Below are 9,543 nucleotides of genomic sequence, written 5' to 3'. Positions count from 1 at the left end.
TGCCCCTTAACCAGAGCTTGGGTGCGAATAGCAATTGGGTGGAAATAGTAATTTTTATGGGTTCCTCCGGGACATTTCTGGGATGCTTCCGGTGCATTTCTGGGGTGCCTACGATACATTTCTCCGGGGTGTAAAACACTGCTTTTTGAGCCCATTTCGCCGCAAGGGCTTATTTCTCTAAAAATTCCTACAAAGACATAAAAGAACACAATAAATACAAAATTGAGCACTAACAATACATACAATAGAGACATATTAGACACATAAATGCATCTATCAACACCCCCAAACTTATTATTTGCTAGTCCTCGAGCAAATTTATTCTATAAAGGAAAATCATTTGAACCCCTAGGTGGCCCTAGTGGCGGAGTGTTGTCTCCGGAGGGTTTACCAGAGGTGTACCCAAAAAACCTTTACTCCATACCCTAGCTATCTACGCAAAACCTTGGAAAGCACTAAAGAACCTCCTTGGTTGGCATACAATTATTGACTCTAAGAGGAAGAACCCTGATGCGAAATTCCAATTGTTGTACACGTGTTTGCACTCAAGCATACTAAAATTCATATAAGTGACAGATATATACTATAGGGCTGGCAACGGATAACCGATATCCGATATCCATTTCCGAAATCCGACATCCTATAGGATTTTATCCGACATATCGGATATCGGAATCGGATATTTTCTCTTAACGATAACGATATTGGAACAGGCCTTTCCGTTAGGTTAATATCCGATATCCGATAGTCTAGGGGTGTACTTGTAATTTCCTACCCCTAGATATATGTTGCCGACAGGGAGAACCTAATCTAATCTTCCGATCTTCGACTTCTCTATTCCGCTATTCGATTCGATTCTAGACTCTAGAGGAGGAGCGTTTTTCACCATCATCAGAGAAGAAGTGTGATTCGAGAAGTTGAGAAGGAAGTGACTATCATCAGAGAAGAAGTGTGATGATCAGTCATCATCAGAGACTCTCACAGAAGTAAGTCATGAATGTTTAATTTTGATGTTCAAAGTTAGGTTTCATTTTTTCCCCAAATCGACTGCATATTTTGATGTTCTTCTAATCTAATTGAAACCCTAAGCCCTAAGGAAGTCATGAATGTTTCTATGTTTTTAATTTTTGAGATTCTGAAAATCAATTTTTTCCAGATAAAATTAGGGTTACTAGAAAATTATCAAGTTTGTATAGGAAATTGGTTTCTGAATTCACTAAATTTGGTTTATATGAGAAAAAGGGTCATGGGGTTGCAGTTGGTTTCTTGTTGGTGGAAGATGAATGGTTGTAAGTATCCAACTCTGGAAAAGATAGCAAGAGATGTATTGGCTGTGCCAGTGACTAGTGTGGCGTCAGAGTCCATGTTCAGCGATGGTGGAAGGGTCCTAACAACTCATAGAACTTCACTAAGTCCAGATTTAGTCCAAGCATTGCTATGCTTAAGTGATTGGCTGCCAGACTTCTTTGATGCAGGTAAATCTTCGTTTTTTTTCCTTTACTTAATTCTTTTCCTTAAGCATTGCTATTCACTTAGATCCAGATTCAAACAGCTATTGTTATTGTTGAAACACTCATCATCCTTTGATGGGTAGGCTTTCATTTAGAAGTGATTATCAACTGGTAACATATAAAATGACCTGTTACAGTTCTAATATTGTTGAAACATTCAAACAGCTACTGGTAACATATCAACTGACCTGAAATTAAAAAAAATAATGTTGTACAGGGTTGGTTCCAGAACTGTAACATTAGATGAGCTACCATATTAGAACTGTAACATATTAATATTAGATGAGCTACCATATTAGATGAGCTACCATATTAGATGAGCTACCATATTGCACTTGTTCCAGAACTGTAATATTAGAACTGTAACATGTAAAAGCATATTAGATCTCATACGCTAGTAGATGAGCTAATATAGTGTCCAAGTATTGAGCTACCCTAACCAGGTTTTTGTGATTGTGAATGCAGATACGGAAGTCGTCGACTGAAGTTGATGCAAAATGAAACCAACAAAGAAGATCTAGCCTGTTTGAGTGTAGTTTTTTGTTTGTAGTTGCAGACTCTGTTGTTTGTTTTTTCATGTGTGATGTGACTGAGGTGTTTGTGTGGTTTTTATTTCTTACACCTGAACAAAAAAGACTGTCAAAAAACTTGAAGAACAACCTAAATTTTCAGCATTTCTGCATTTGCTTCTGTGACAGGCGTTATCGGATTTTAACGGATAAACATCCGTTATCCGATAGATTAACGTTAACGATATCGGTTTGTATTTTTGATATCCGTCGGATGTTAACGGATATCGGATATCCGATAATTCTTAACCTTAACCTTATCGGATTGTCCAATATCCGGCGGATATTTATCCGTTGAAAGCCCTACTCTACTAAGATAGTTTCACGATGGACATCATACTCGGAGTCAGACTAATCACATGAAAAGATTAAGAAGATGGAAAAAGAAAAATGTAGATGGTTGAAAAGCGAACGGTGTTTCCCATATCTGTCTGAAGGCCTCTGCCAAGATGAACCTAACCTAAATGACTGAGATACCGGTCTGACTAATATTAACACACTGGCATATACAAGGGAACTAGTGGTTAATAATCCTAACTCTAGGTCAACACAACTGGCATATACAAGGGTACTAGTGGTCGACTTTATTAAACAAACATTTATTTAAGAACTAACAACATGATTGGACCTTGTGGACCGAAGCGCATGTTTCTTGTCAGCAGATTACATGGTGATTCCCGTGGATCCTGCATTCCACGCTTGTTTAGGCGACGGAGACAGGGAGAACACACACATATTGTTATCCAAGTGTTAGTATTTATTCCGATTGGTCTACTGGTCTGGTCTTTTTTTTTTTTTTTTTTGAAAAGGTAACTCAGTCACTCTATTTCACCCTAGCAAAGGTAACAACTTGAATCGTGTGCCCCACCAAATCACTTGAAATAAAAGAAAACTAAAAATAGAAAGTGAAAAGGACTCGACGAGATATGGCGAAACTATCATGTTAATTCTAACACCTGAGCTCTGTGCTTTTATGAATAGACTCTATAGATGTTTCCATCTAGTCAGATTGGTTCCTCAACTCCTAAAACAAAAATGTTTCCATCCACTTATATTGGTTAGTGCTATCCTTAATAGGCGTAAATTTCTAGGCTCTGGAGTTTATTTATTGCAACTAAAAATTTTCTCCCATACCCCCAAACTTAAAATTAACATTGTCCTCAATGTTCTAAAGATGAAATTAAAAGCATGAACAAGGAGAGATAGTTACTATTTGAAGCAAAAGAGTGAAGGAAGGATATTACCGGGTTGCATGAGATTGGGTTACCTCCCAAGAAGTGCTAAGTTTATAGTCTTCAGCCAGACTAAGAAAGGTTTAATCACCTCGAATCATATAGCAATAGCCGAAATAATTGTGGGTTATCGAAACCAAATAGAGCTATCAAAAGTAAAAGGAATCTGCAACAAGCCAAGAAAATGAACATGTACTGCATACCCTTATCTAGTTTCCTGATTAAGATACCTATGTCCCATTGTGGTTCAGGTTCAGGTTCTATGAAAAGATATTGATAGAATATTTTCATTGGATGCACTTCCTCATAGCTAAGATCCAACAGTTCGGGTTTAAAAGTCTGGAAAAACTCAATTAAAAATAATAACAACCTGAATAACTGGGGATCCTTAAAGTCAATCATATTTGACTTACACAGCTGACCACAAAGAGAGTGGTGGTCTTCCTTAAACAGATGTGTCGACCCTAATCTCCTAAAGTAATTAGATTTAGTCTCAAAACTTAATAATTGACACATCTGAATTTATATGTTCCCACAATTGGTAGAAAAGTTTTTGGTGGGAAAACAAAGTCAATCTTGGTATTATTGCCTGGGCTAACCTCATCAACCAGAGGATGGGTTTCTAACAGTTGAGACTCGTGTTGAATATTATTAAGTTCGGGAAAACGAGTACGAAGATAGTCTTGTAAGATGGTTGAGGCATTGATGTCAAGTCCCACGTGAGGGATTTTTGTAAGAGTTAAAGAACATGGATAATGATAATCACCCCCAAACTTAGAGTTTTCGGCGTCTCTAGGTAGACTGGTCATAATCTCCCTAATTTCTAGGTCATCAGATTCCTGAAAGTGGGCGATTGATTTTTCTAAGTCAGGTTCATCCCCGCTAATCTCTACGAGTTCATCTAAGACTATTTTTTCTAAATCGTTTGACTCGAAAACAGTACTCTCAAGATAAACTGGTTCCTCTAAACCATCATCGGTTTCGTAATCATCGTCTAAAACGGTGGTATTTCTAGTCAAATCCTCGTCCTTTTGAATAGGTGAATAATTATTAAAATTATTTGGATTTGAACTAGAAATATCATTATACTCATCATCACCATCCTCCTCATCATCATCACCACAATATATTTTTTGATATTCACAAATTCTCAAGCTTTGTTCCCAACTACATGGTCTATGTTTATAATATTTCTCATAGATCGTTAGAGGTGATTCCTCAATAAAAGTTGGAGTATCCATATATCGCTGCCCACGCATATATTCTCCAAGAGTCATTTCCGAAGACGTCTGTTGATAACGAGAATTTCTAGACATATATTCTCATAACGTCATCTCAGGTGGCGTCTCCTGAAAAGGATTCATCACCGAGGAAACACAAACTACAGAGGAATTATACACAATCACAAACAAGGCTGACTCGACCAAATAAAACCTATAAATTCTAGCAAACAAAAAGCATGATGGCTCCACTTAGATTGTTTCTAGACCAGCTTCTATCTTTCGAAAGGGAATTCGTTGCAATTTGAGCAAACCCCTACGGAATCAATCCGAGTCAAAGTAAGTTGAATAGAGACGAGGGAAGCTTAGTAGAGCTTTGATACCCAAGGCCTCACCGCATTAGAAGGCGGCGTAGTCACGCATTCAACTCACAGAAACCATCATGAACTTTGAAGTGTGCTTAAAGAGCAACCAATATTTTTCGAACGAGTTTCCTATTAAGCTCGTTACCCTATAGGTCTCGTTCTAGTCAAAATTTTAGGCTTAGGATCGCGTTTGGTTTCGTTTTCCTAAGGCGGGCAAGAAGAGAACGGTGATGAAATCCGAACCCTTATCTTGTATTGGCCAGGCCTTGCCCTTTACTAGGAATTTAAAACAGCCGTATTCAAGTCCTCAGCATATATTCACCTTAAGGCAAACAGTAAACCCGCTTGCAGGAGATTCGCGGGTGTTTAGAAGTTTACCTCCCGTACCATACGGGCGAAGAACCGTTGTAGTCGACTCGGGCCACTGACTTCGGTGTCAGTGTGCGAACCCGAGGGGCCGAGACGATATAGTAATCGTCGTCCTTCCATGCAAACAGTTTGTATTTAATTTTTTTTTAATTTATAACCCTTTCGTAGAGTTTTTTAAAAATAATGTCCAATGTTCAATGTCCGGAAAAAAAAATAATGTCCAAAAATAAAAGATTACAAAAATAAAAACTTTAATTACAGTTTAAAAAAATTAATAAAAAAATAAAATATCTAAAAAATAATAATAAAAAAAAGTCCTTCCTCTTCTTTCCGTTCTTTTTGCTTTAAGCTTTGCTCCTAGTCTTTATGAAATCGCCAAAAATCTTTGACAACTTCTTCTTCTTCTTCTTCTTTTTCTTTTCGATCCAAGCCTCAAAACCTGTATCACATAGACAAATACCCAAAGAACATAAAAAAGAACAAAGAAAAATAAATCTAAAAAAAAAAAAATTCTACCTAAACACAATTCCGCGTCGGCGGCGCCAAAATGATTAAAGATTTTTCGTGGTTGTAGTAGTGAAGGTTCAAACTCTCGGATTTGTGAAGGATAATTTTTTTTTAGACTTAATAAAAATAAATAAATAATTTTATATGCACAATATTAACAAAATATGGGAGATAATTTTTACCGGGGATCAGGATTCCACCATTCACCAAAATTTATGTGATTCAATAACAATTCTTATCATGCAATTCTAGACAATATAACTCCAATCAAAGGAAATTGTGATTCTAATCATTGCCTAAATTAGATTTTGAAAACATCCACTGTTAATCGCGAGCATGAAGTATCAAAAGCAATTTACTAAGCATACTCCATCAAGAGAAAACACAATTAATTAATAAAAATCATTTACTCCATTTTTATTCGGTGCAATTAATCATAAAAGAGTTGCATAAATAAATTTAAATAAATTTTACCACATAAATTTTGGAAGAATGGATTCCTCAGTCACCCCTGGGATTGGGTTTAGCTACTCATGATGAAAAACCTCTCAAATTGATTCATTGATACTCAAAAGTTGTTTACAATCAAGAGAAAATGGAGAAAAACGGTTTACAACAGTGTTTTCGACACATATAGGGCGTTCAAAAAGAACGATACAATAGAGGTGTTGTTGTTCCGAAGTCGGGGAAAGGAATTGAGTATTGTCGCAATTAAGCGACATTAATCAACGACTGTCCCTGAGGGTATTATGTTCTTCGTGTTCTTCCTTGCACCAGAAGCAAGCTTTTCTCCTGCGTGACTTTCTTTCGATTCTTCTCGGCTCCTAAACTCTCCCAAAGACTCTCCAACTCTTCTAAACTCTTTAGACTTGTATTTATAGTGTTTTAGAACAAAAATATCTGACCATAACACCGTATAATCTCCCATTAATCCCGTCATTGCTCGCTGCCCATATTTAACAATAATTCCATTTTTGGCTTCTACACACGTAAACTTTGATCCTGCACGCTCTAGTTAACCTTCCCCACGCCTCCGAAGTCATCGAACTCCTCCAAAACACTCCATGCATGGAAAACACACAATCAAACTCGTGTTACAGGACACGTTGCTCTGTTTTGAGCTCGTGACTCAAACCAGGATTTCCAGCCAATTCCGATCGAATCCGATGCCCACAATGTGTTCCCTATCCCATATCAAAACTTCCCACCAAATTTCAGCGATTGAATCGCACTAAAACACCTTCATTTTCTCGATCACAAATCTGACAATTTTGAATATATTTTTCCCGCCAAAAAGCTGTTTTTGAATTTAAAGAGAAGATGGATGTCCCTTAACCAGAGCTTGGGTGCGAATAGCAATTGGGTGGAAATGGTAATTTTTTGGTGGAAATAGTAATTTTTATGGGTTCCTCCAGGACATTTCTGGGATGCTTCCGGTGCATTTCTGGGGTGCCTACGATACATTTCTCCGGGGTGTAAAACACTGCTTTTTGAGCCCATTTCGCCGCAAGGGCTTATTTCTCTAAAAATTCCTACAAAGACATAAAAGAACACAATAATACAAAATTGAGCACTAACAATACATACAATAGAGACATATTAGACACATAAATGCGTATATCATTAACCTACAGGATCTCGGGAAGAAACCTAAGGTTACAGGAGAATTGACTCTAGCAAACTAACTAGTATCACACATGAGGTGTGGGGATTATTTTTCCAGTTGCTAGATGTCTCCTTTATATGCTTTTAAAATCAGGTTTTGCAATCTAAGTTACCTTGGTAACAAAGCATTCAATATTCACCGTTAGATGAAAAACCTGATTTCTCCAAGCTAATATCTTTCAATCGTTAGATCGAAACTTAGCTTATCATACATAAATGAAATGTGTTTCATTTAGGTTTGAGTAACCATACCTAAACATGTACACTTGTTGGTTCACAAATAGTTAACCGAGGTTAGCCATATGAGTACTTTCATATCAACCATATTCATCTTTCTCATAACTAGTTCAAATGACTCATAAGAACTAGTTGATAGAGTTGTTCATTGCTTAGGTATTTATTCATGGACACAATTGAAACAAAATCGGTTTGATTCACTTGAATCAATTCATGAACAATATAGCCATGGTTTGCAAAGGTTGCATTCCTTATTGATTTATTGTTTTAAGTTCATGAACTTCCGATTTGAGAAATAACCAGCTTGGGTACGCGTGCATGTACCTTAGCTACCGGATTTGAGTTTGGAAACTCGGCAGAAATTTTCAGTTCGATACACTTTCACCATTTGAATCGGGTCTTACTTAGAGGTAGCTCAGGCGCCCGGTTGTTGATTATTTGTTACTAATTGTGGAATTCGGTGGAGAATAATTCACAAAACTGAGTAATAAGATGTTTATTATTAATTCATAGGATCAGCTGAGGATTCGACTACGAATTCAGAATAAGAAAGTGAGCATTACCATTCCATGGAATCGTAGATTCGACCATAGAATCGGAGTAATTAAGATTTATCTATTACCATTTATGAGACCAGTTGTGGATTCGATCATGAAATCGGAGTAATGAGATAGTATAGTTATTGTTATTCTATGAGATCAAGTCGTGGATTCGATCATAGAATCAGAACAATTGTTTATTGCCATTCCTTGGGACCAGTCGTGGATTCAACCATGGAATAGGATCAATTGTTATTACCATTCCATGGGACCAGTCGTGGATTCGACCATGGAATAGAAGCAATTGTTATTGCCATTCCATGGGACCAGTCGTGGATTCGACCATGGAATAGGAGCAATTGTAATTAGGAACAATTAACTTTGTGGATCTATACTAGCAAAGCAAGCTGTCTAGGAGCATTAATTATCCCGATATGAGCTTGTCGGTAAGTCATATCCTTTATATAGTCAGGGTAAACTCGTTGTTTGTTCCTGAAGACGTTATCGCTCTATACTAGCAGAGCAAGCTGTCTAGGAGCCGTCCATCTCGTGATACTATATAGAAATAATCATTGAAAGTATTCAGTATTCATGAGATATGTCGTTGTCCAGTCGTGAGACTACATATCTACATGTACTCTTAGAGAAAGTACTCTCCGTTGAAAATTCGATGAGAGACCCATGTCTCGATACTCACATCTGATTGCTGGATCAGAGCTTCGTATAATTATGAGTTTACGATTTTATCCCTTGTCAAAAATCCACCATCTACATTAAGTCCCCTGGTTACTTAGGAAAGTTGTGTTCCTCAGTCAGCATTAAATGGTGATTTTCCGACCATAAATAACAAGACCAGTAATTGAACTTAGTCGTAAGTTGAGACGTTACCGGATTTAGAGAGCATGAGGAAACCACCACTTGATGAAGGCTTCAATGTCATGATTGGAGCATCATTTGATGAGCATAAATTGGTGTTGATCCACTGGTTTGGACGACGAGTCCGTGGTCGGTTAGGATTCGCGGGCCGGACCCAAGAAAGGAATCCGTTTTAGCGCAGATGCTCGTTCGTTTGTTAGTTTAAGAAACAACAAAATAGACCTGAGTCTAATGATAAAAATTTGTCTATGAGATTTCACGAAAAACAAAATTTTATTTTTAAAATATGTGAGATCTCACAAAGTGGAATAAACTCTCGTTTCAAAGGTGGATGCTCGCGTGAAGGAGAAAAATATATATATTTTTCAAATTCACATGAGTTTCACGTTAAAATATATTTTGTAAAATCAATGTTTTGATTTTGAACAATTGTTGAAAGTAGACAACCATACA

Source organism: Papaver somniferum, chromosome 9 (assembly GCF_003573695.1).
Source record: "Papaver somniferum cultivar HN1 chromosome 9, ASM357369v1, whole genome shotgun sequence".
Lineage (NCBI taxonomy): Eukaryota > Viridiplantae > Streptophyta > Magnoliopsida > Ranunculales > Papaveraceae > Papaver > Papaver somniferum.
This window is presented reverse-complemented; position numbering follows the sequence as displayed.